The sequence below is a fragment of the Callithrix jacchus genome, chromosome 7 (assembly GCF_049354715.1).
Source record: "Callithrix jacchus isolate 240 chromosome 7, calJac240_pri, whole genome shotgun sequence".
In the NCBI taxonomy this organism is placed as follows: domain Eukaryota; kingdom Metazoa; phylum Chordata; class Mammalia; order Primates; family Cebidae; genus Callithrix; species Callithrix jacchus.
This window is the reverse complement of record NC_133508.1, coordinates 119,348,739-119,372,130: the sequence shown is the minus strand read 5'-3', so window position 1 is coordinate 119,372,130 and position 23,392 is coordinate 119,348,739. Positions and strand designations below refer to the sequence as shown.

At 36.9% G+C, this 23,392-nt stretch overlaps 1 long non-coding RNA gene across 1 annotated transcript in view; it reads right to left on the bottom strand.

Moving 5' to 3' along the window:
* Positions 1–1,961: 1,961 nt before the first annotated feature.
* Positions 1,962–23,392, bottom strand: part of LOC128928199 (uncharacterized) — a 101,805-nt gene continuing 80,374 nt past the window's right edge. Inside the window, exon 2 of the long non-coding RNA XR_008473002.2 lies at positions 1,962–2,109. This is a non-coding gene — a long non-coding RNA (uncharacterized LOC128928199). The remainder of the gene's footprint in view (positions 2,110–23,392) is intronic.

The following is a 23,392-nucleotide window of genomic DNA, read 5'->3' as shown; positions in this document are numbered from 1 at the left end:
TACACCTTAAAAAATTGGCAATTCCTATCACAAAAACCAACAGTGTTTTAAAGTTGCTCATTAATCTTCCCAATAGGGAGTAGTTGTCTACAGAACATACCACAATTATTTAAACTCATTTCGGCAACTGCTCTTACATGAATCACAACTCCTATTGTTTTTCCAGCTATTACTTTCTCTAATTTCAACACGCATACATTTTTGACAACTTATTTGATTGCATGTTTTAAAAATTAGCATAAGGCTTAAACATTTTTCCTATTGTATGTGCTTAAATAGTTTGACCTGGTAATATAGATTCTTTGTATTTACTTATATGGCCCATTCTTATAAAAGCCAACACTGATGTAATGCACGGTATTCAAGACTTGCAACTGTTCAATTGCAAACGCTTCACTCTTTAAAATAAACAATTTTTTATAAGCAGCTTCTTAATGTTCTTTTCACATAGAATTCTAAAATAATGGCAATAAGTACACGTTCATTGCTTGCTCATCTACCATGACTGTTGCAAAATCAATAATGTAAGGTTGAATGAGTGTTTTCCTGATATCTTGCACTTTTCCCTTACTTACAACATGATAACTTCAAATGGCACTATTGACATTGACATTGACGTTTTTAAGTATACATTTTGAAGAACATTTGAGTGGTTCCAATTGTACTAACAAATGCTGGGAGACTTACTTTCTCAAGGTCAAGATTTTATTTCAGAACCTTAGAACTTGTCAGGATTCACAGAACAAAGAATTTTGCAAATTTTAGTTTCACAAACACAATGAGGATTTTGTATAGCGAGCAGTGTATAACCTGATTTGTGTATTCTGATCCTGATCATTTTTATGATATTTACCATGAAATTGTATGTTCTTTTGAAACTTCCTGTCTTTAATTAGCCATCAGATTCTGGTTTGAATAGCAATTATTTCACCTCAATTGTAACGATTACACTTACGAGTATATTTAATTTAGGTAAGTAACATCTGACACTATCTTTAGTACAATACGGTCATGATACAGTGCGTAGAGTTCACTCGTTATTGCACAATTGTCTAATAAGCCATGATAAGAGCATGGGCTGAGCAGATGTGCCTGAGTTTTGCCTGGCATTTAGCTGAGCACAGTACACATGTGCTGAACTAGTGAACTCACTTGTATAATTTTACATGAGGAGACATGTGCAGGCTTGAATTCAAAGAAAGACCAAAGCAAAACCATCTTCATCCTAATCAATTACACATTTGTAGAAAGGTCAAATATATGCATAAATAAACACAAAGAGCCACAGACTGAAATCTGCATGAAAGCAAGTTAAACACAGTGCACATAAGGTGCTTCATCATCTCAAAAGTGCTGAAAATTGGCAACTATCGCATCAGTATTTGTTATTGTTGTTGGGTCTTGGGGGTTTGTTTTCGTTTCTGCTTTTGTTTGGTTTGGGTTGCGGCTTTTAAAATAATATAAACTATTTCTAAATCACATGTGAAGCTCTAGAAGCATCTTGGAGAAACCTGAAGTTTCACAGAAAGCAGGTGAAAGTGCACATGGATCTCAAAAATGCCTAGTCTAACATAAGACATGGTCAGTATGGTTTGTCACTTCCTAAGTGAAATGACTTCTTGAGTATAGGAGTAAAGGGGATGGAAAGGAAAAGGGATGGGAGAGAAGGGAAAGGCAGGGAGGAGAGGGGAGAAAAAAGGAAGGAAAGGAAAAGGAGAAAGAAAGGAAAGGAAAGGAAAGGAAAGGAAAGGAAAGGAAAGGAAAGGAAAGGAAAGGAAAGGAAAGGAAAGGAAAGGAAAGGAAAGGAAAGGAAAGGAAAGGAAAGGAAAGGAAAGGAAAGGAAAGGAAAGGAAAAGGGAAAAGGGAAAGGAAAGAGGAGGGAGGGAGGAAAAGAAGAAAAAAAAAAAGGAAAACCACTTGAGCTAGTGCTTTGTGATCAGTGATATTTCCATACTCTTAAATCTCTATTTCTCTTACCTCTGAAGTCATCCACCTTCCACCCAGGCTTGCTCCTTGTCAAAGCCTTGCCACTTTGGCTTATTGAAGTTCCCTTTCCTGTAACTCTTAGCAGCTTCCTCAAGTACAATGTATCTTTACTCCCAGAGGACCCTACAGAAGAAAGAATAATGATGTGTTCGTTGGTGAGTTTTTAAAGGGATTAATAGGTTTTATGAAGCTGTAATTAGTCATATCAGTAATAAACATGACATTTTTTGTTTCCTGAACCTATGACTATAGAAAATATTAATAAAATGAATTTTTTTTCTTTTTAACACCTACTATGTGAGAGTAAGTTTTTAAAATGCTTATAATGACCATGCATTGCACACTCTGTTCCAGGCATTGTGTTAAATGCATTCTATTCATAATCTTTTTCAATTTTCACAACACCAGGAGATAGGAAATATAATCTTCTTTTTCCATATCAGAAAATTATGGCTTAAAAACTTTAATAGCCCAAGGTCAAACGGTTAGTGAGAGGATAGGGAGAGATTTCAAACTGTATCTGTCTGATTCTAAAATCTATGTTATTAACCCTTAAATGCTATATCTCTTCCTTCAAACTTTTATAACCTCAAGTTCAATGAATCTCTGACCAATTCAATGCCCAGGAGTTAAATTTCTAACCGATTCTATCTATTATTACAGATTATAATTTTTTAGAGCTATCTTCCTATGTTGTTATCGTAAGTTTATATTTTACTTACCTAATGTAGCACCAATGCAGAAGTATAACTTTTTAAAAGGTTGATAAATTTAAAACTGCACTCCTAAAAGCCAGGATTTTAGTCTTACAATAATCTGAAACTAACAGGAAACTTTTATCTTAATCTCTGTTTCACTGTAAAGAAGTGTCAAACTTTTTTCAATTTTGAGTATTCACATGAAACTTCTGCTAAGAAATATTGAGAAAGCAATCTATGAACCGTAGATTAGTTAAATCTCTTTATCTTTCAAATGAGAACATGAAATGCATATATGTGCACAGAAACATGGCTGCCTGCATGTGAACACACATGCACACACATGCGCAACTTTGCACTCTGCTTTCTCTTCCCTCACTCAGCTCTCTTTATCATAGAATCCTTCCTTCTTTCTTCTTTAATCCTGGAACAGCTTTCTAAATGACCTCCTCACAGTATAGCACTGCCAAGGTTAGCCAATTGATTGAAATACTCCCCATTAGCTCCACATAGCCAGCAGTCAGAAACACTGCGAGTCATTTTTTCCCTCTCAAACATCTTTTACACAATCACTGTAAGTATTTTCCATAATGCTTCCTGTTAGGTAGAAGCTGACCTCTTGCAACTGATCAGCAGAAGTAGTCAATCTTCAAAGCTGCAAATAATTACGCCTCTCCTTTAGTTCAAATCATATTTCATTATCAAAATATTTTTAAACTAAGGGTAGATTTTTTTCTGACCCCCTTATTTCACGGATGCAGAAACTATAGCTCATTATGGCTCAAAAAGATAACATGATAGGGATAATCAAAATGATACAGTGAAGAAGGTGAAGTAGAATCTAGACCACAGGCAGAACTAATATGTTTAAAAGTCGGTTTCTCCATACACTTTGTAGTGCCTGCAGCATACCACCTGCAAGGCTGAAGTGCCATCTTTACCATCAATACAAATGTCTACAACCTAACTCTTCTGTACATTAGTTCTTTTATCAGATAACCACTGGCAGCTACTCAAGTGAATGCATTCTGTGTCTCATTTTGCAAAATGATTTTATCCTTCCTTTATTATTCTATTATGGATATTCTTTCACATTCATATACTTTGGCGTGATACACTCATGCTGTTTTATGAAAAAAAAATCCATACTTGAGAATAGAATATTATACAATCTTGATATAACCAATGTCACCTCATATAATGAATGAGTTAATAAAATACACAAGATGATTGCTTCTCTTCCCCACTTTCTTTATATCCTAGTTGAGGCTGCTACAAGTGCATATAATACAATAATTATTATTATGTTCTATTGTCAAAATATATTGAAAGCTCAACAACTACTGATGAACAAATCTCAACAGGGTTTGAACTGAAAGTTCCTTAGTTTCTCCCAAAATTTCACTAAAGTAGACTTCTTATAAAGTCCTGAGGGCTCCTTAGTCTCCACTGAGAGAAAAGTTCTATAATTATATAGAATTTTCTTTCTATATTCTGGCACATGTAATTTGGATCTTAGCCCAGGCTATAAGTTACTAGCTGAAATTCTATTCTCTCCCACCCTTCATTGTTAAAAGTTGTGCTTCAATCAACAGTTCTAACACTGCCCCTTGGTCTTTAACCTTTCAGAATAATTCTTTTTTTTTTACACTCAGATCAATATTTTTCTGGCTTATATCCCAGCTTTTTATGGCCTATGTATCATACGTGGAACAAATGTTTTCTTTCATCTTTTAATGTAGTCTTCCTTAAATCCTGTGGAAGATAATTTATGTTATTTTTCACCAACCACTAATCCACATGCAAGTAGAAACATATTCTGAACTAATTAGCTTATATGCAACAGGAAAGGGAAATTATCTTCTGAAGAGTTATATCTAGGCAGGTCTTAGTTTAATTTGATTCCATTTCTGAATCAAATTTCAAACAATAACATTGTTCTTTATGCCAAATGTTGTAAAATGCAAAAGCATAATATGTCCTTAATAGTAAAATCATAAAATATCATAAACTGGACATAGTGCCCTATCAAAGTCATCTATTTTCTCTTGTCCTTAGTATATCTTTCTAAAGCCTTCTCTTTAACCTTTCTTCTGTGCTCCTTCTCATCCACTGACAAATATTTCTTGTCCCATAGCTATGTCCACACACATCATGTACACACACACACACACAATTCTCTCAGACTCAACTTGGGTCTGCTCTCTGCAAAGATGAGTGCCATTGTTCCTTAAGAGCTCACACATTTGCTTCGGGGACCCAGTACATTCTCTTGCTGACTATATCTTGAGAGATCTTTTGAGGTCTGGCTTCAAATCCAGTTGAAGACTCTGCCTGAGAAGTTTCCCTGAAGCACAACACTTCTGGTCATTTAGATGCTGAGCCATCTAAATAAATTCACCACCCAGCACTATCTTCAGCATGTCCCAAAGGGAAGCATGGAAAATTAGGGCCTGTTCTACTCTACCTTCCACTTGAAAAAAAATTATGGGGTAGTAAGCCCTATCTTTGCCTAAACAAACAAAATTCTGACTCTTCTATTGTTCTACATGATGTCTCCATCTCTTTCTAGAATTCCGAACAAGTCCTCTGTGCTTTAGATATTTTACTGAGCCTTGCTGACATTTTCATCTTCTTGCTATTTTCCCATCTTCCTGTAAAGTACGATATCCTTGAGGAATCTAGGTTCGTTCTAACTCCAGTCCCATTCCTGCTTGCTTGAAGGTTCAAGGTTCTTGCTCAAGGTTCACACTCTTAGCCTTAAGACCTCTTCATTTGCATAGGTAATGGAAACTCCTTTTATATATCATAGCTTGAGTTCCATCCACCAGAACTTAAAATGAAATTCTGTGGTCTGACCTGCTCCAAATTGGACTCATTTCTCTCTGGGGTTCTATTGAGCTGGGATTTCACTTCACAATTCTCCGGTACTAAATGTTCCTGCTTTTGAAATCTGATGACTTCCCTTTTTAAATTTTAGTCTATCACTGTGTATATATACCACATTTTCTGTATCCATGCATCTGTTGATGGACATGTAGGTGGATTCCATATTATGGCTGTTGTGAATAATGCTGCAATGAACATGAGAGTGCAGACATCTCTTTGACATACCGATTTTATCGCCTTTGGATACATATTCAGTAGTGGGATTGTTGGATCATATGTAATTCTATTTCAATTGTTTGAGATATCTCCATACTGTCTTCCATAATGGCTGTACTAATTTACATTCCCACCAACAGTATGCAAGGATTCCCTTTTCTCCAAATCCTTTCTGACACTTCTTATCTTTTGTCTTTTTGATCATAGCCATTCCAACAGGTGTGAGGTGGTAACTCATCATGGTTTTAATTTGTGTTTTTCTGATGATTAGTGATTTGACCCTTTTTTCATATAGTTGGCCATTTGTAGGCCTTCTTTGGGTAAGTATCTGTTCAGACACTCTATCCATTTTTTAAATCAGTTTGCTTTTTTACTGTTTAGTTATTTGAGTTCCTTACATGCTCTGAATGTTAACCTCTTATTAGATGTGTGGTCTCCAAGTATTTTCTCTGACTCAGTAAGTTGTTGACTCTGTTGATTGTTTCCATGGCAGAGCAGAGCTTTTTAGTTTGATGTAATTCATTTGTCTATTTTTGCTTTTGTTGCCTGTGCTTTGTTGCCTGTCCCTAAAAAACCACTGCTCAGACCAAAATTGCAGAGATTTTTTCTTATGTTTTCTTCTAGTAGTTTTACAGTTGGATCTTATATTTAAGTCTTTAATCTATTTTGAGTTTATTTTCTTAGATGGTGAGAAATAAAAGTCTAGTTTCTTTCTTCTGCATGTGGATATCCAGTTGTCCCAATGCCATTTATTAAAGAGACTGTCCTTTCCTCATTGTGTGTTCTTGACATCTTTGTCAAAAATCAAATGACTATAAATACATTGACTTATTTTTGGTCTCCTCATTCTGGTCTCTTCATTGGTCTATGTGTCTGTTTCTATGCAAGTACCATGCTTTTTTATTACGATCACTTCGTAGTATATTTTGAAGCCAAGCTAGCGTGATGCCTACTGCTTTGTTATTTGTGCTCATGATTTCCTTGGCTATTTAGGGTCTTTTGCAGCTCCATACAAATTTTAGGGGTTTTTTTTTTTCTATTTCTGTGAGAAATGTCATTGGAATTTTGATAAAAATTACATTTAATTAGTAGATGTTTTGGGGAGTATGGACATTTTAACAATATTAATTCTCCCAATCCATGAGCATGAGATATATTTTTGTTTATATATAACTTTTTATATTTCTTTCACCAATGTTTTATGGCTGTTTTAACCTCCTTGGTTAAATTTATTCCTTTTTTGTAGATATTGTGAATGGAATGATTTTCTTGATTTCTTTTTCAGGCAGTTTGTTGTTAGTTTATAGAAATATTACTAATTTTTGTATGTTGATTTTATTTTTAAAAATTTTTTATTTTACTTTAAGTTCTGAAATATGTGTAAAGAACATGCAGGTTTGTTGCATAGATATACGTGTGCCACGGTAGTTTGCTGTACATATCAACCCAACATCTAAGTTTCTTTTTTCTTTTCTTTTCTTTTTTTTAAGACTGAGTTTCACTCTTGTTGCCCAGGCTGGAATGCGATGGTGCCATCTCGGCTCGCTGCAACCTCTGCCCCCTGGGTTCAAGCGATTCTCCTGCCTCAGCCTCCCAAGTAGCTGAAATTACAGGCTCCCATCACCACACCTAGGAATACAGCTAACAAGGAATGTGAAGGACCTCTTCAAGGACAACTACAAACCACTGCTCAAGGATATAAGAGAGGATAGAAACAAATCGAAAAACATTCCATCCCCATGGATAGGATGAATCAATATTGTGAAAATGGCCATAGTTTGATGCTATTCCCATCAAACTACCATTAACATTCTTTACAGAATTAGAAGAAACTACTTTAAATTGCATATGGAATGAAGGAAGACCCATGTAGCCAAGACAATCTTAAGCAAAAAGAACAAAGCTGGAGACATCACACCACCTGACTTCAAACTTATACTACAAGGCTACAGTAAAGAAAACAGCATGGTACTGGTACCAAAACAGAGATATAGAATGATAGAACAGAACAGAGAATCAGAAGTAACACCACATCTACAACCATCTGATCTTTGACCAACCAGACAGAAACAAGCAATGGAGAAAGGATGCCCCATTTTAACAAATGGTGCTGGGAAAATTGGCTAACCATATGCAGAAAACTGAAACTGGACCCTTTCTTTATACCTTATACACGAATTCACTCAAGATTGATTAAAGACTTAAATGTAAAATGCAAAAACATAAAAACTCTAGAAAAAAAACCTCAGCAATGCCATTCAGGACATAGGCATGGGCAAAGACATCATGACAAAAACACCAAAAGCAATTGCAGCAAAAGCCAAAGCTGAGAAATGGGATCTAATTAAACTAAAGAGCTTCTGGACAGCAAAAGAAACTATCATCAGAGTGTACAGGCAACCTACAGAATGGGAGAACATTTTTGTAATCTACCAATCTGACAAGGGTCTAATATCCAGAATATACAAGGAACTTAAATTTACAAGAAAAATAAACAACCCCATCAAAAGGTAGGCGAAGGATATGAACAGACACTTCTCTAAAGAAGACATTTATGTGGTCAACAAACATATGAAAAAATAGCTCAACATCACTGATTATTAGAGAAATATAAATCAAAACCACAATGAAATACCATCTCATGCCAGTCAGAATGACAATTATTAAAAAGTCAAGAAACAGTAGATGCTGGCAAGGCTATGGAGAAATAGGAATGCTTTTACATTGTTGGTGGGAATGTAAATTAGTTCAATCATGTGTGGCAATTCCTCAAGGATCTAGAACCAGAAATACAATTTGACTCAAAAATCTCATTACTGTGTTTATACTAAAGGAGTATAAATCATTCTGTGTGTTGATTTTATATCTTGCAACTTTTCTGAATTTGTTTATTAGTTCTTATTAGTTCCAACAGTTTTTTTGGTGGAAGGGGCTTCCATATATAAGATTGTGTCATCTACAAACAAGGACAGTTTAACTTTTTTCTTTCCAATTTGGATGCCTTTTATTTCTTTCACTCACCTAAATTGCTCCAGCTAGGAATTTCAGCACTATGTTTAACGGAAGTGGCAAGGTGGGGATCCTTGTCATGTTCTTGATCTTAAAGCAAAACTTTTAGCTTTTCCCCATTCAGGATGATGTTAGCTGTGGGTTTGTTATATCTGACCTTTTTTGTGTGTTGAGATATATTCCTTCTATAAACAATTTATGGAGAGATTTTTATCATGAAGGAATGTTGGATTTTGTTAAATGCTTGAAATCTATTGAAATGATCATATTGCTTTTGTCCTTCATTCTGTTAATGTGATACATCATGTTTATTGATTTACATAGGTTGAGCCATCCTTGCATCCAGGGATGAATATTCCTTGGTCATGACAAATGATCTTTTAAATGTGCTACTACATTTGGTTTGCTAATATTTTGTTGAGTATTTTTGCATCTGTGCTCATTAAGAATATTGATTTGTAATTTTGTTTTGTTGCATTGTCCTTGAGTGGCTTTGGTAACTGGACAATGCTGGCCTCATAAGTTTAGAAGCGTTCCCTCTACTTGAGTTTTTTGGGAGAGTTTGAGGACTGGTATTCATGTAGCTTGAAATGTTTGGTGAATTCGGTAGTGAAACCATCCGGATCTGGACTTTTCATTGACAGAAAACTTTTTACTGCCAATTCAGTCTTTTTACTTGTTATTGATCTATTCAGATTTTCTATTTCTTTATTATTTACTCTTGGTTCCTTGGTTATTTCTCTAAGAATATTATGATGGAGTCTTTTGCAATGTGTTCTTCTGTTTCCCTTATTATTTTTATTTCCAAATAAGTTTTATTTTTCAGATTATTTTGGTCTTTTCTCTTTCCATAGACTTTTCTCCATTAACTGTTGACCTTTGCTTTCCATTTTTACATGCTTAAGAGTGAAGTCTTTAAAATACTCATGAGAAATTCCATCTGTAAGGTTGGAACTTGTCAACTGTGAGCCTTATTGTAGGGTGACTGAGTAACAAGCGAAGTGTTTTGTGGGAGATTCCACCAATGTCAAGACTTAAAGATTATTTTTTTTCCTTTAGGGTCATTCTGTTTCTTTGAAAAAAACTCTCCAACTTCCTACCTGGGGGCAGAAGCAGCGGAGGAGTTATTTCCCTGACTCTCTGCATTCTGGAAGATGAGAGAACTAGACATGCTAACTTTCAATATGCAGATGTCAATCCAGTCAGTCATCCTCTTTTCAGCACCAAAACTGACTCTATACCCAACTCTGTCAGGAGTAACTGAAATCAGAGATTTTCTACTTCAATTTCTAAAGAAGTTGAACTTCAAGTCCTGAAGTTAGTTATAGACTGACCCAGGGATGGTGTGAGGAAGTAGGACTGGGAGTAAGAATCAATCATTCAGCTGGGCTTGGGACGGTGACCCAGGGAGTTTAACTGTTCCACATGCACATCCCTTGCGCTCATTCCATGCCTCTTTCATTCCTCCCAAGGTAGCCAATGCCTGCTTTCTAGAGCTTTATAGAGCAAATGTACTGTTCTTCCTTCAGTATCCTCCTCCTCAGGTGCTTAGTTCACACCTTTCTCACCATAAGTCATATTCAATCTTCACCCTCCATATCCCTAAAATTCATTGTCTATTAATGCCTTCTGTTCTACATTTTTAAATGTTCTTCATTTTACTGTGCTTTCAGAAGAAACTTAGAGAAATGTATATTTAATCATCCAAATGACCTTGTGCACATCTATCTTTCTGCAAAATATGTGACACCTATGTTGTCCTGGTGTGTTTCAAAAATAATCTTGTTAAATTTACCTTGCTCCTCCAGATGAAGCCCTTGAAGAGTGGAAGAAAGTCATTGGTAGCTACTATTTTAAAAGATCTCTAACGGAGGTTGCAGTTAGCCGAGATTACACCACTACACTCCAGCCTAAGCAACTGAGCTAAACTCTGTCTCAAAAAGAAACAAGATCACGGAGCTATAAGTCCTCAGCCAGGTACTCCCAGAACTTTGGGGGGCCAAAGCAGGTGAATCACCTGTAGTCAGGAGTTGAAGATCAGTCTGGCCAACATGGCGAAACCTCATCTCTACTAAAAATACAAAAAAAAATTAGCCAGACGTGGTGGCATACACCTGTAGTCCCAACGACTCGGGAGGTTGAGGCAGGAGAATCGCTTGAACCCAGGAGGTGAAGGTTGCAGTGAGCAAAGATCGCGCCAAAAAAGAAAGAAAGAAGTTCAGTGGGGTCTCTAGAACAAGGCATTCCTGTCTTTTGGTAAACTGTGGTCCTGAACCTCAAGTTACTTACTCAAGCTCAGAAGGTGGTAGGAATGTGTCTGGCTCTGGAATATCTGTTGCAACATAAGGTTTTGCATGATCTTCCAAGGGACAAACTTTGTCTTGGCTGAGTTTCAGTACAGGGAGTTTGCATTCTCTGGTGATCAGAAATTAGTCATAGAAAATGATATCTTGGGTTTAATAATTGCAGGGCATTGGAAGGGCATAAACATTTCATTTCTGCTGGTTCTCAAATTGTATAATACATTGCATCATAGGCCACCAAAAGCTTCCATCACATTTCACCCACTGCCATAATTCAGAAAATCTACCTTCAGCTCTTTCCTTGAAGTGTATGGTTTTTACTTCTTTATTTTTGTTCTTTTTTAATCCTCTTTTAAACAGCATATTCTATATTTCCCATTGCTCACTCATCAGACTTTACTGTAGCTACAATTCTTCTTTTTATTATTTAATTATATTAATTGTAATTGTAATTATCTTAGACACCATTTCAGTTTACACACTCTTCTGTGATCATTAGAGTGCAAAGCTGTTTCTGTTTGCCAATGCTGACCCTTGTTATTTCAGAAATCAAGACTTTCTCTGCTCCTCTCCTCTATCCTGCCTTTCAAATTGGCTTCTCACTCCTTTGGAGTTCAGTTAGTTTTTCATTCCAGCTGGATTATTACTCAGGATTATTGGTTAGGTACTCCACACCTAAGAAAAAGAGATTGTTTTCCTCTCAACTATGTGACCAAAATATAGAATAGTGTGCCTGTTTAAGGAAAGAGTGACAGAAACTAGACCCAGTGCCATCCTCATAAATTATATCCCTAAGCATACATACAAATATGCCATTTTATTTTTCCCCATTTTAATAGCAAGTTCTCTGAATTTTATCTCTAATGTTCTAGAAATCTAGAAAATGTATTTTAGGAAAATGCAATACATAAAAACACTGATGCTAGAGATTACATAAATCAAGGGATTTTCTTGGTTTGGTCTGGTTTTTTTACATTACAGTAGTATTTTTCAAAAGGATGTACTTTGGAGTTCTTTGACTAATGAGTTCTCAGACATTTAAGTGTGTATTCACTTAACACTACTGCTATAGAGGCTGTTAGAACAGACGTAATTCAAGATAGAGTGGCAAGAACACAACTTACTAAATATCTGTCAGAAATAAAAATAAGGCAGCTCTGAAATTACAGTGTAAATTCAATGTAAATATATTCATTAATTTTTAGCTAGTATTTAATAAGTACAACATGCCAAGATATGATGTTTCAATATATTTTAAAACCACATCTATTTTATAAAGCAAAACATACATAGAATGACATAGTGACATTTACAGGCTTTCTGGTGTATATTTAAATATAAGTCTATGCAGAGAAAGGAACCCTTATATACTGTTGTTGGAAATGTAAATTAGTGCAGCCACTATGGAAAACTGTACAGAGATTCCTCAAAAAAACTAAAAATAGAATTATCATATGTTCCAGAAATCTCACTTTTGGGCATTTGCCCAAAAGATTTAAAATCAGTATATTGAAGAGATATCTGTTACTCCCATGCTCACTGAAGCATTGTTTAAACAGCAAAGTTATAGAATCAACTTAAATATCCATCAACAGATGAATGGATAGAATGGGTGAAGAAAATGTAGTATATACACACAATGGAATACTATTCAGTCTTAAAGAATGATGAAATTTTGTCATTTGTGAGAACGCAGGTGAAACTGGAGAACATTATGCTAAGTAAAATGAACCAGGCACAGAAAGACAAATACTATGTATTCTCACTCATATGTGGAATCTAAAAAAGCCAAATTCAAAGAAGCAGAGATTAGAATGATGGTTACCAGAGGGTGGGGGTGGAAGGACTGGGGGGATGATAGTCAAAGAGTGCAAAGGCTCAGTTAAACCAGATGAATACGCTGGGATTTTTTTAAAAAGACCTATCACACAGTGTACTGAATGAAATTGGTAATTGTTTATTGTACATTTTAAAAATACTAAGAGGGTGAGCATGGTGGCTCAAGCCTATAATCCCAACACTGGGAGGCCAAGGCAGGCAGATCACTTGAGCCCAGGAGTTAGAGACCAGCCTGGACAACAGGGCAAAACCTCATCTCTACAAAAAATACAAAAACAATTAACCAGGGGTGGTGGCATGTGCCTGTAGTCCCAGCTGCTCAGGAGGCTGAAGTGGGAGGATCATATGAGCCCAGGAAGTCAAGGCTGCAGTGAGCCATGATCACACCACTGCAATCCAGCCTGGGCGAAGAGAGTGAGACTCTGTCTCAAAAATAAATAAATAAATAAATAAGATAAAGTCACTAAGAGTATATTTCAAATGTCCTCACCAGGAAAAATAACTATTTGAGGTGATGGATATGTTAATTAGTTGATTTAATCATTCTGCATTGTACTCACAAATCATAATATAACTTTGTAACCCATAAATAAATGCAACTTTAATTTTTCAATGTGAAAAAATTAATATAATAAATGCATGTATGCCTGATCTCCAAGAATAAATCTTTGAACACAAAAAGCAATAGTGCTGAATTAACCACCAAAGATCATCATTGAAACCTTCAAAAGTCTACCCAACGATTTTTCCAGCTTTTACTTCTTACTTTTTACTTCTCACTTTCAGCATGTAGCACATATCACTTGTTTTGAATCTGACTATATGCCTTTTAATAAGCTTATATAAAGAGACAAAAAATTTTGAAATCATAATTTTTGTACTGGCTAGAGGGACAGAGTATTATTGTACATATGACTTTGGGCAAGTCATATACCTTCTCTGAGCTGTCATTTCTTCATGTATTTCATGTGTTAAACATGAATAAGAATATTATAAGATTAGTATATAAGGATTCACTAAAGTAATATATGTAAAAGAGCAAATATAGACCCTGGCAAGAATAAGTGATCAATAAATAGCAGCTGAGTGATTTGATAATCAGGATGATGCAAGTGCATCTCTAATTGTTTCATATATTTCACCTCTTCCTCTAGACTGCAAAGTATTTGAGAGCAGGAATGATGTCACTTTTTTAATGCCAACGATCTAGTACGGTATTAGGCAAATCATATCTGTTCTATAGATATGCATTTGGTTGAATCAAAAATAACTATATCCATTGACAGAAGTGGTTTTTTTTTCTTATTAAAAATATAAGCAATATCTTATCTAACACACGACTCGAAATGTCTCAAGCACTGGAATAAATGTCTTCTGAAGAAAACAATGATAATGGTGGTGATGATAATAATAACAGCCAATTGCATTTCGGTGCTTTTTATGTGCCAAATGCTGTTAAAAGCACTTTACATGCATTAACTGATGTAATCCTTTCAACAAACCAAACAAGGAAGGTACCATTCTTATTCTTGCTTAACGAATAGGGAACTGAGGGTGAGAGAGCTTAAGTGGTTTCCCAAGGTCACACGGCTGGTATGTGACAGAGGCAGGATTTGAAACCAAGAGCATCAGCTGTGAAGTCCGTGCACTTCACTACTAGTCTGTACTGTAGCTAGAGTAGATTAAGGGGGAAAAGGAGAAAGATTTTTTTTCCGAGGTACAGAAAAAGAACAGATTAAATCTAATGAAATGGGTCAGGGACCTCTATGCTTCTCTGCTAATTTGTTTTTAATCTCAGCATAGTGAAATGTTCGTGAAAGTATTCTCTTCCTCCCTAAGGAACAAATTTGTGCAGAAAAATACTTTAATTAATACTCATCATGGAATTCAGGCCAAAAGACAAATACATATCACTATGGAAGAAAGCATGCTGTTGCATTTTAAACCACTTGAACTTTAGAGATGCCAGATTGAACCCCAAGCTCCAAACTTAGTGGGCTCTGAGTTCCCTTGCCTCTAGCAACATAGTGTTGTAGTCTGCCATAGAATTGGGGGGCTGGGGTTCTTAGCTTGTTATTGATTGTTGTTTTATCTCTATCTCCCTGCAGTTTTTGTAGACACTGGACCAGAATTTTTCTCAAATATCAATCTTTTGCTTCCAACTCAGTGAAACCTTCAAATTATTTGTTAAGGGAATGCCAGCTCTCTATTTAATGGTGATCTTTTTATTGGTTTTAGCAGGGATTCGCAAATTCTTTCTGTAAACTGTATAATTTAATAGTAACTATTTTAGGCTTTGCAGGCTGCCTCTGCCACAACTACTTGACTCTGCCTTTACAGTGTGAAAACAGCCTTAGACAATAAATAAGTTAAAGGGTGTGGCTGTGTGTTAATAAAACTTTATTTGCAAACAGGTAGTGGGCCAAATTTGGCCCCTAGATTGTGGTTTGCTGATGCTTGCTTTATAGTAATGTCCACATTTTGCAGACCAAATCATTCTTCCATCTTTGCATTTTACCTGCTAGAATAAAAAAGACATTTTTTCTTAACTCCAGGTTCAGTTCATTTAAAAAAGGTCCATGAATCAGTTAAATCTATGAGTGAATTAAACATCATTTACCAAATATATAATGAATAAATATAATTTACTAAAACAAAGTAAAACAAATATCATAGTCTTGAGGTTGATAATTTGTAAACCTGCAGCTTAAGAAGTCAGAATTTCACAAGAAAATTGTCATATAAACACACTAGTTTGAATTTAATTTCATAATAGCAAGACACTGATTAATCCCAACTTTATCCCAACATAAATTATATTATTCAATTATCCCAGAAGCCCTTACATATGGAAAAAAGGCTCAGGCAAGTTAAGTGGACAATGGTTAAACATGTAGTAAGTTAAGGAGAAATTAACCTTAACCTTAAAGCAAAGAAATAAACCTAAGTCATGTGTTTACAAACTCCTTGCTTTCTCCTCTGCATCTTACTCTGCCTGATATAAAAGGTGGAAGGACTGTTTCAGCGCAATAGCTCAAGGTTGCAGTGAGCTATGATCGCACTATTGCACTCAGGCCAAGGTAACAGAGTGAGACCCTGTATTAAAATAAATACATAATAGTGAAAAGGAAGGCTGGAGAATAAATGCATGCCAGTCTGATACCTCAAGTCCATAAGGCCATAATTAATAGCTAGTTTGGGTTCAAAGTCCTTTTCTTTTTTTCTTTTTTGAGACAGAGTTTCGCTCTTGTTACCCAGGCTGCAGTGCAATGGCACGATCTCGGCTCACCGCAACCTCCGCTTCCTGGGTTCAGGCAATTCTCCTGCCTCAGCCTCCTGAGTAGCTGGGATTACAGGCACGTGCCACCATGCCCAGCTAATTTTTTGTATTTTTAGTAAAGACGGGGTTTCACCATGTTGACCAGGATGTTCTAGATCTCTTGATCTTGTGATCCACCTGCCTCGGCCTCCCAAAGTGCTGGGATTACAGGCGTGAGCCACCGCGCCTGGCCTCTTTTCTTTTTAAAAGCAGTTTTATACTTAATCAGTGCCTTGCTATTATGAAATTAAATTCAAACTAGTGTGTTTATATGACAATTTTCTTGTGAAATTCTGACTTCTTAAGCTGCAGGTTTACAAATTATCAACCTCAAGACTATGATATTTGTTTTACTTTGTTTTAGTAAATTATATTTATTCATTATATATTTGGTAAATGATGTTTAATTCACTCATAGATTTAACTGATTCATGGACCTTTTTTAAATGAACTGAACCTGGAGTTAAGAAAAAATGTCTTTTTTATTCTTGTATAATTGTATAAATAAAATAGTAATTATAATGCAGTCTTTTTAAAACAATACAGAATCTTACCATTTTCTCCAAGTTTCTCTACCAATATTTTTTATTCCAATATTCGCCACCGATCTCTATTGAGAATACCAGTATGGGTCACTTCTCGAGGGCATCTGCCTTGAAAATCCAGAGTGGCAACTTTTTTTAAAAGAAATGGTTGGAAGGCTGCAACCATATCCTGGAGACTTCACCTAGATGCTGAGAAAAGGCTAATTTGTTCCCAGGAAGTAGGGCTTAGTTTTGTTTTGGTGTTTTTTAATCTAAAATCCTTGTAAATATAATTTTTTAGTTTTATGTCCAGTAGTAATTATAAATCATTCCTTGAGATTTCTAAGTTGGAGCATCATGTGGCACTTTCAGAATAATGAATTAACCATGCTTTCATTATTCCTCAAAAAGAAAACTATTATAAAATGTTCTGTCAACTCAATAAAAAAAGAATACCCATTATAGGTTATTAAGCAGAAAGATAGAATGAAGGAGTTGCTTTTAATTCATAAAGTAGAGGTATGCAGGCTGGTTATTATTAGACAGGATTGAAATGGTGTAACACTAGTGTCAGAGCTTGATCATTTGGAGCCCAAATTAGCATAGAAACAATAAAGATGGTGAGGAGGCAGATACTGTTCTAATGTGAGCAGAAATCCTGTATCCTAGGATGTAACTGATTAAATGCCTTTAGACTTAAAGAGCCTTAAACTGTATGTCTAATAATGACTGCACTTCAGAAGATAAGTCATCCAGTAAGATTTTTTTTTAACTCCAAATGTATTAGTCAGGGGTCTCCATATAACAGGATGTGTGAGTATGTGTGCATTTAGATAGAAGATATAGATAGATAGATACTTTATTAATATAAAAATCTAAGATTTTGTATAAGATTTATACCATTATAGAGGCTAAGGAATCCAAAGTCTGCACTTGCAGTGGACTGGCAAATGGAGACCCAGGAGAGCCAATGGTATAGATAAAGTCCAAAAGCAATGTGCTGGAGAATTCTTTCTCATTTGAAGAGGCCTTTCTTTTGTGCTATTCAAGCCTTCAACTGATTAGATGAGGCTCACCTACCATATGGAGATTAATGTTCTAACTCAAAGTTCACTGATTTAAATGTTAATCTCATGAAAACCATCTGCCAAGTTGACACCTAAAATTTACACAACAAGGATGCCAAACAGTTGCAGATACCAGCTGAAATTTACTAGTTATATGACCTTAAGTAAGGCAGGTAGTTTCTCTAAAACTCAGTTTCTTATTAGTGTCTACTTCAGAGAATGGCTGTGAAGGTAAAATGAGAAAATAAGTATAACATGCTTAAAATAGTCCCGTTCTACAAATAAGATTCATTAAATATTATTTAAAATGACCACTACTAGAATTATTGAAAGAACCCTGCTGACCAGAAGTAGTCACGTTACCCAGTTAAGTAAATAAAGTGTATCCAGGACTGGGATTGACTGATTAGTTTTATATTTAGAGACATTGCTCATGCCATTACAGGGAAGTGGAACATGCGATAAGGAGGGTAGAATAGTAATACATTTTTCCTGATAAATGTTATATTGATTTGCACATCCAGAGATGGTATAACTTACATGGAACACTGCACTCCCCTAAACATCACCCTAATGGACTTGGAGGAGGTCATGAGGAAAGCAGGCGGAACATTACTGTATGAGAGTAGTATTCAGTCTTCTGTCTAGCAAAGTCTTGGTGAAAAATATGATCAAAGTTTTAAAAACCAAGAAAACTACAGGTGAGGTGAACTGGGGCTTCTCCAGCAAATGCAAAAGTTTGTGTGTCTAGTCCTAGAAGATGTGAAAGGGTGATCTAAAGACAATTCACCCTACATGCCCCATATCCAATAAATCAGCAAATCTCCTTGGCCCACTACTTTTTAAATATTCTCAGAATCCTGCCACTTTTCACCACTGCCACTTCTAAGATTTTGGTCTGAGCCACTATTCTCTCTTGCCTGCATTATTTCATTAGAATCCTAAATGGCAGTTCTGCTTCCAGTCTTGCCTCCCTATGAAGTTTTCCCAACACAGCCAGCAAATTGTTTCAAACAAGTCATTTCTTTGCTTAAAAACCTTCCAGTGACTTCCCATCTTACTCAGAGAGCCAAAGCCAAACTTCTTCAAATGGCCAGCAAGATGCTCCACAATCAGGCCCCCCAGTTACCTCTGCTGCCATCTACAGCCACTCTCCAGCTGACTCTGCAGCACAGTAGCCTCCTGTGTTCAGGCCAGCTCCTTCACCAGACCTTTGCACCCCCTTCTCACTCGACCTGGAACCTTCTTCTCCCAGTTTCTACATGGCTACTCCTCACTTTCCTTTGGGCTTTACTCAAATTCACCTTTGATTGATGGATTGATTGATTGATTGATTGATTAAGATGGAGTCTCACTCTGTTGCCGACGCTGGAGAGCAGTGGTGAGATCTTGGCTCACTGCAACCTCCAACTCCTGGGTTCAAGTGATTCTCCTGACTCAGCCTCCTGAGTAGCTGGGACTACAGACACGTCCCACCATGCCCAGCTAATTTTTTTTTTTTGTATTTTTAGTAAAGATGGGGTTTCACCATGTTGCCAGGTTGAGCTCAAACTACTGACCTCAAGTGGTCTGCCCACCTCAGCCTCCCAAAATACTGTGATTACAGTCGTGAGCCACCATACTCTGCCATCAAATGCCACCTTTGATGAGGCTGTCTCTGGCCACCCAATTTGAGACTGAAATCCTCCTCCCCGCACACCCCAAATACTTCCCTTCCTGCTTACTTCCCCATGGCTCACTTATTACCATCTATTTTAATATATTTGCAATGATGATCTTTTATTTGGAATATAAACCTAAGGAGGGAGTAGATATTTATCTCCCATTCTGTGCCATTCTCCTCCGTGCTGGATCCTCAGTGCCTAGAGCACTGTACTTGGCACAGAGTAGATACTTAGTAAATATTTGTTAAATAAATTAATGATTACCTTCTAGTAAAAGTACTGAGCTCTGAAAGCAAAACACGTATACAAAAGAAAAAAGTGCTCATGAATTTCTGATGACTAATCCTCAGAGTTTTACATCCATGTGGTTTGAAGGTTCATACCATGCAAAGCCACCATGGCCTTCCAGGAAATACTCTGTGCCACTCTAAGATGCAAAATACAAAGCTGAATGGGCCACTTCATCATTTCAGTACAGCAAGTGCTATGTTCTGCTCTGACATCCACTATGACTAACATTACTCGTCAACACAGCTACTTCCTGTAGCTAAATTTTGAAAGGTGGCATTTAAAATGATAGGTTCTTTTTATCTGTTCTCCTCCCTTGCTAAAAAATAATCAAGGGATAAGCGCTTGATGGTATGAAAACCATCACCATGGTAAATGTTCAAATGACGAGGAAGATTGCCACGAGGTTTCAGATTTCCTGCAGCATGCCTATTTTTTGCATAGGGAAAAAAAAAGGTTTCATAATCCAAATCCATTCCTTTTCAGATGCCTGCTGCCTGTATAAATACTGCTTAGATAAATGACTCCTTGTCCAGTGTATTTGTTTCCCCACAGTTGTTAAGAGTTCTCAGAGCAGTTGCTGCCTCAGTCAGTACCAGGGGCTCTCTCTCCACTTAGCAGAGTCCTCATGCCCTACTTTTGTCTCCTATCCAGATGGCCTTCATTACAGGGAGAAATGCCACCGACAGGTGCTTCTTGTGCCTGGAAATGCCATCCTGAAATTCAAGGAAGAGATAATCTTCTTTGTGCCTTAGTGGTGTGTGTGGGTTTAATTGTGTGCGTGGTTTGAGAAGCCTCTACTCTGCTCAAATATTTCTTGACACTCATGTTTGCTTCTCACTCTTAGAAAAATGTATCCCAATAGCAGAAAATTGCAACCTCATCATCTTAATTTTACTCCTGCAGACTTAAGTGCCATTAGAAGAGAGAAAAATTTTTTTCATAAGTCCATACAAACCAAGTATCCCAACAATAGAACTGAAATGGGAAAAACTATGTTGCTAGAGAAGCTCTCGAATATTCTCTAACCAAGTACATTCCTTCAGTGACATCTTCTAAATTAGCAAGCAAAACCTTTCCCTTTGAAAACTCTGTAAAATCTCCCTTCTCTTTCTGAAGTTAGATTTTCTGTTAGTTCCACAGGCTGGGATTAGTTGGTCACACTTTAAATCCGACTCCTCATTCTGTCACAGAAGAACCCTGCTTCACCACGTGCAAAACAACCATTTCACCATGGAAAAAAAACAAACTGACACTCAGTTCATTGATCTTAGGAAAAATTACTGAGGATGGTGGGGGAATTTGCTCCCAACAAGAATGACTTTCAAGCCTCAAATGATGCAAAATCCTGTAGCACACATTAGCAATAATCAGGGTGTGTTGCTATGGTTCAGTAGAAGTCGGTACTGAACTTCACAGAACTCTTTCAACCTTTCTTCTCTCACTGTGTAAATGTGAAAGTAACAATAAATCTTGTTGACAATTACTTCCCTGTCTATTGGCAGGAAGTCAACAGCCATTTGAAGAGTATTGTGAGCACGACGTGAAGAGCAGCCAACACCCATTAACTATCTCCCTAGTTTCTCCTGTGACTTGGAGAACATGTTATTTTTCCCCAGAGAGCAACCCTTTCAAATGGTGAATTAGTAATATTCGCACCAAATACTACTAATTTGTCACCTAAGCTGTGTTTTCCTATAGTGCTTGCAGTGGGGGCAGATGACCCCTTTGCAACATAGCTGAGGAAAGATGAAAATCCAAAGATGTTTTATTTATATAATTGTGCCAGGCTTTACAAAAACACATTAAGACAGTCTACAGAGGTGACTTACTTACAGTTCAAAACATTCACCCAGACTGCAAATAGAATCTCGACATTTCAACCTAAAGCCTCCGATAAAGGTGGCATTCTGGTAGCACCACAGCTATTCTTGAATTTCAGAAACTAAACTGAGTTTTAATTCATTTGGTCATTTTTCTATATGAAAATCCCATGCTCATTAAAATTGACAAATAAGTTGTTCATCCCTTTCAAACTCCCTCAGGGTTTTATGAAGAACTAGGGGCTGAGAGCCAAGTGGGGAAGGGAAGGAGGAAGGTGTCTAGAAAGCCCCACAACTGTTTCCATCTGACACCGGTGCCCCGCACAGGAGGCTAAGGCAGGATGCGTGCTCCCAGCTGTGGTGTCAGCTGCTGTGCAGAAGCGGTGGAATGTCTAGTTGCTTGCTTGTTTCTAAGAGCACAGATGCTACCAACATTTCAAATTCAGGAAAGCGGTGTTTGGCATCGATTTTGAGGCCTGAGTGGTTCATCAGAAACTGTGCCTTAAATTTCATTTAATCTTAAGACCTCACCTTAGGAAATAACTCTCCCCTACAGAGCTTAAAAGCCAAAAAGTACACCATTTCCTGTGGCCCCCACACTTACCAGCTAAAAGAGCCGGCCCCTAGGAGAACATCTCAAAAGGTGGAAGAAGATTTAGAGTATAGACTGCCCAGTGACTCCCTGTGTCATAAAGACTTTAGTTTCTTTCTTATTTCACTCATGCTCCTTCCCAAATAATTTTCCAAGGACAAGATAATTCATGGGGAAAGGTCATTACCAGTTGTTGTCCAAACCAGTACACTTTGAGAGTGCTAGTGAGTGCTTAGTAAGAATACACCAGAACAATGAGTATATCCCACTACTACCCAGGGCAAACTGGAGCACATAGTCTCCCTCCCAAATGAATGCCTAGGACTTAGGTGACAGAAAACATGCTTGTGGGTGGTTGGTGAGAGGGTAAGCAGACTGAATTCTTTCCTCTTTGGTAGAGGACTGAGAATAAGAATGGAGTGACCCAAGGGCTTCTTCCATCGCAAGCACTTATTCTCATCCAGAGTTTAACACGTTACTGAGCTTGGGATTAGACTGCAATCCATACTTGTTCAGTTCAAATGTCTGCTGACTTTGAAACTGACGTCATCATGACTGTACCTGTTGTTTGGGCTTTCCAAGTCTGTTTCTCGGCTGTGGAGCACATGTGTGGCTTTAGGAACAGATTAGTAATCTGCGTTTGAGAAGTAGGAATGAAAAAGGATGAAGTAAATACAGGCTTTTGAGTCATCACACTTCCTTACTTTCTAGGTGAGTTTAGCAAGTGACCTAGACTCTGTGAGTTTTAATTGCCACTTCTGTAAAGTGGTAGTAACAGAACAACCTCACAGTGTTCTTAAAAGGATTAAACAAGGCAAATATGTGTATTTAATCATTCAGCACAGGAGCTGGCACTTAGAAATCAGTTGGTCGTTCATAGTGGTATAAATAATATTATTCTAATTATTAGTAGAAAGCCATCTGGCCTGAGGTCTGCACTCCATAGCCCTGGATTTCTGTTGTTAGGGGTCTTTTGTTATCCTGTAGTTCATTGTACAGATACTGCAGTTTCAAGGGACAGGATCATAGTATCCAAGTAACAAAGGACTGCCTCATTAAAAACTACTTGTACTTTGACTGTTTTTATGATTTTACAACAGATTAACTAATCAACTGTAAGGACAATCAGTTTCTCAAAACCTACCTGAAGACTCAAATCTATAAAGCAGCTTTCC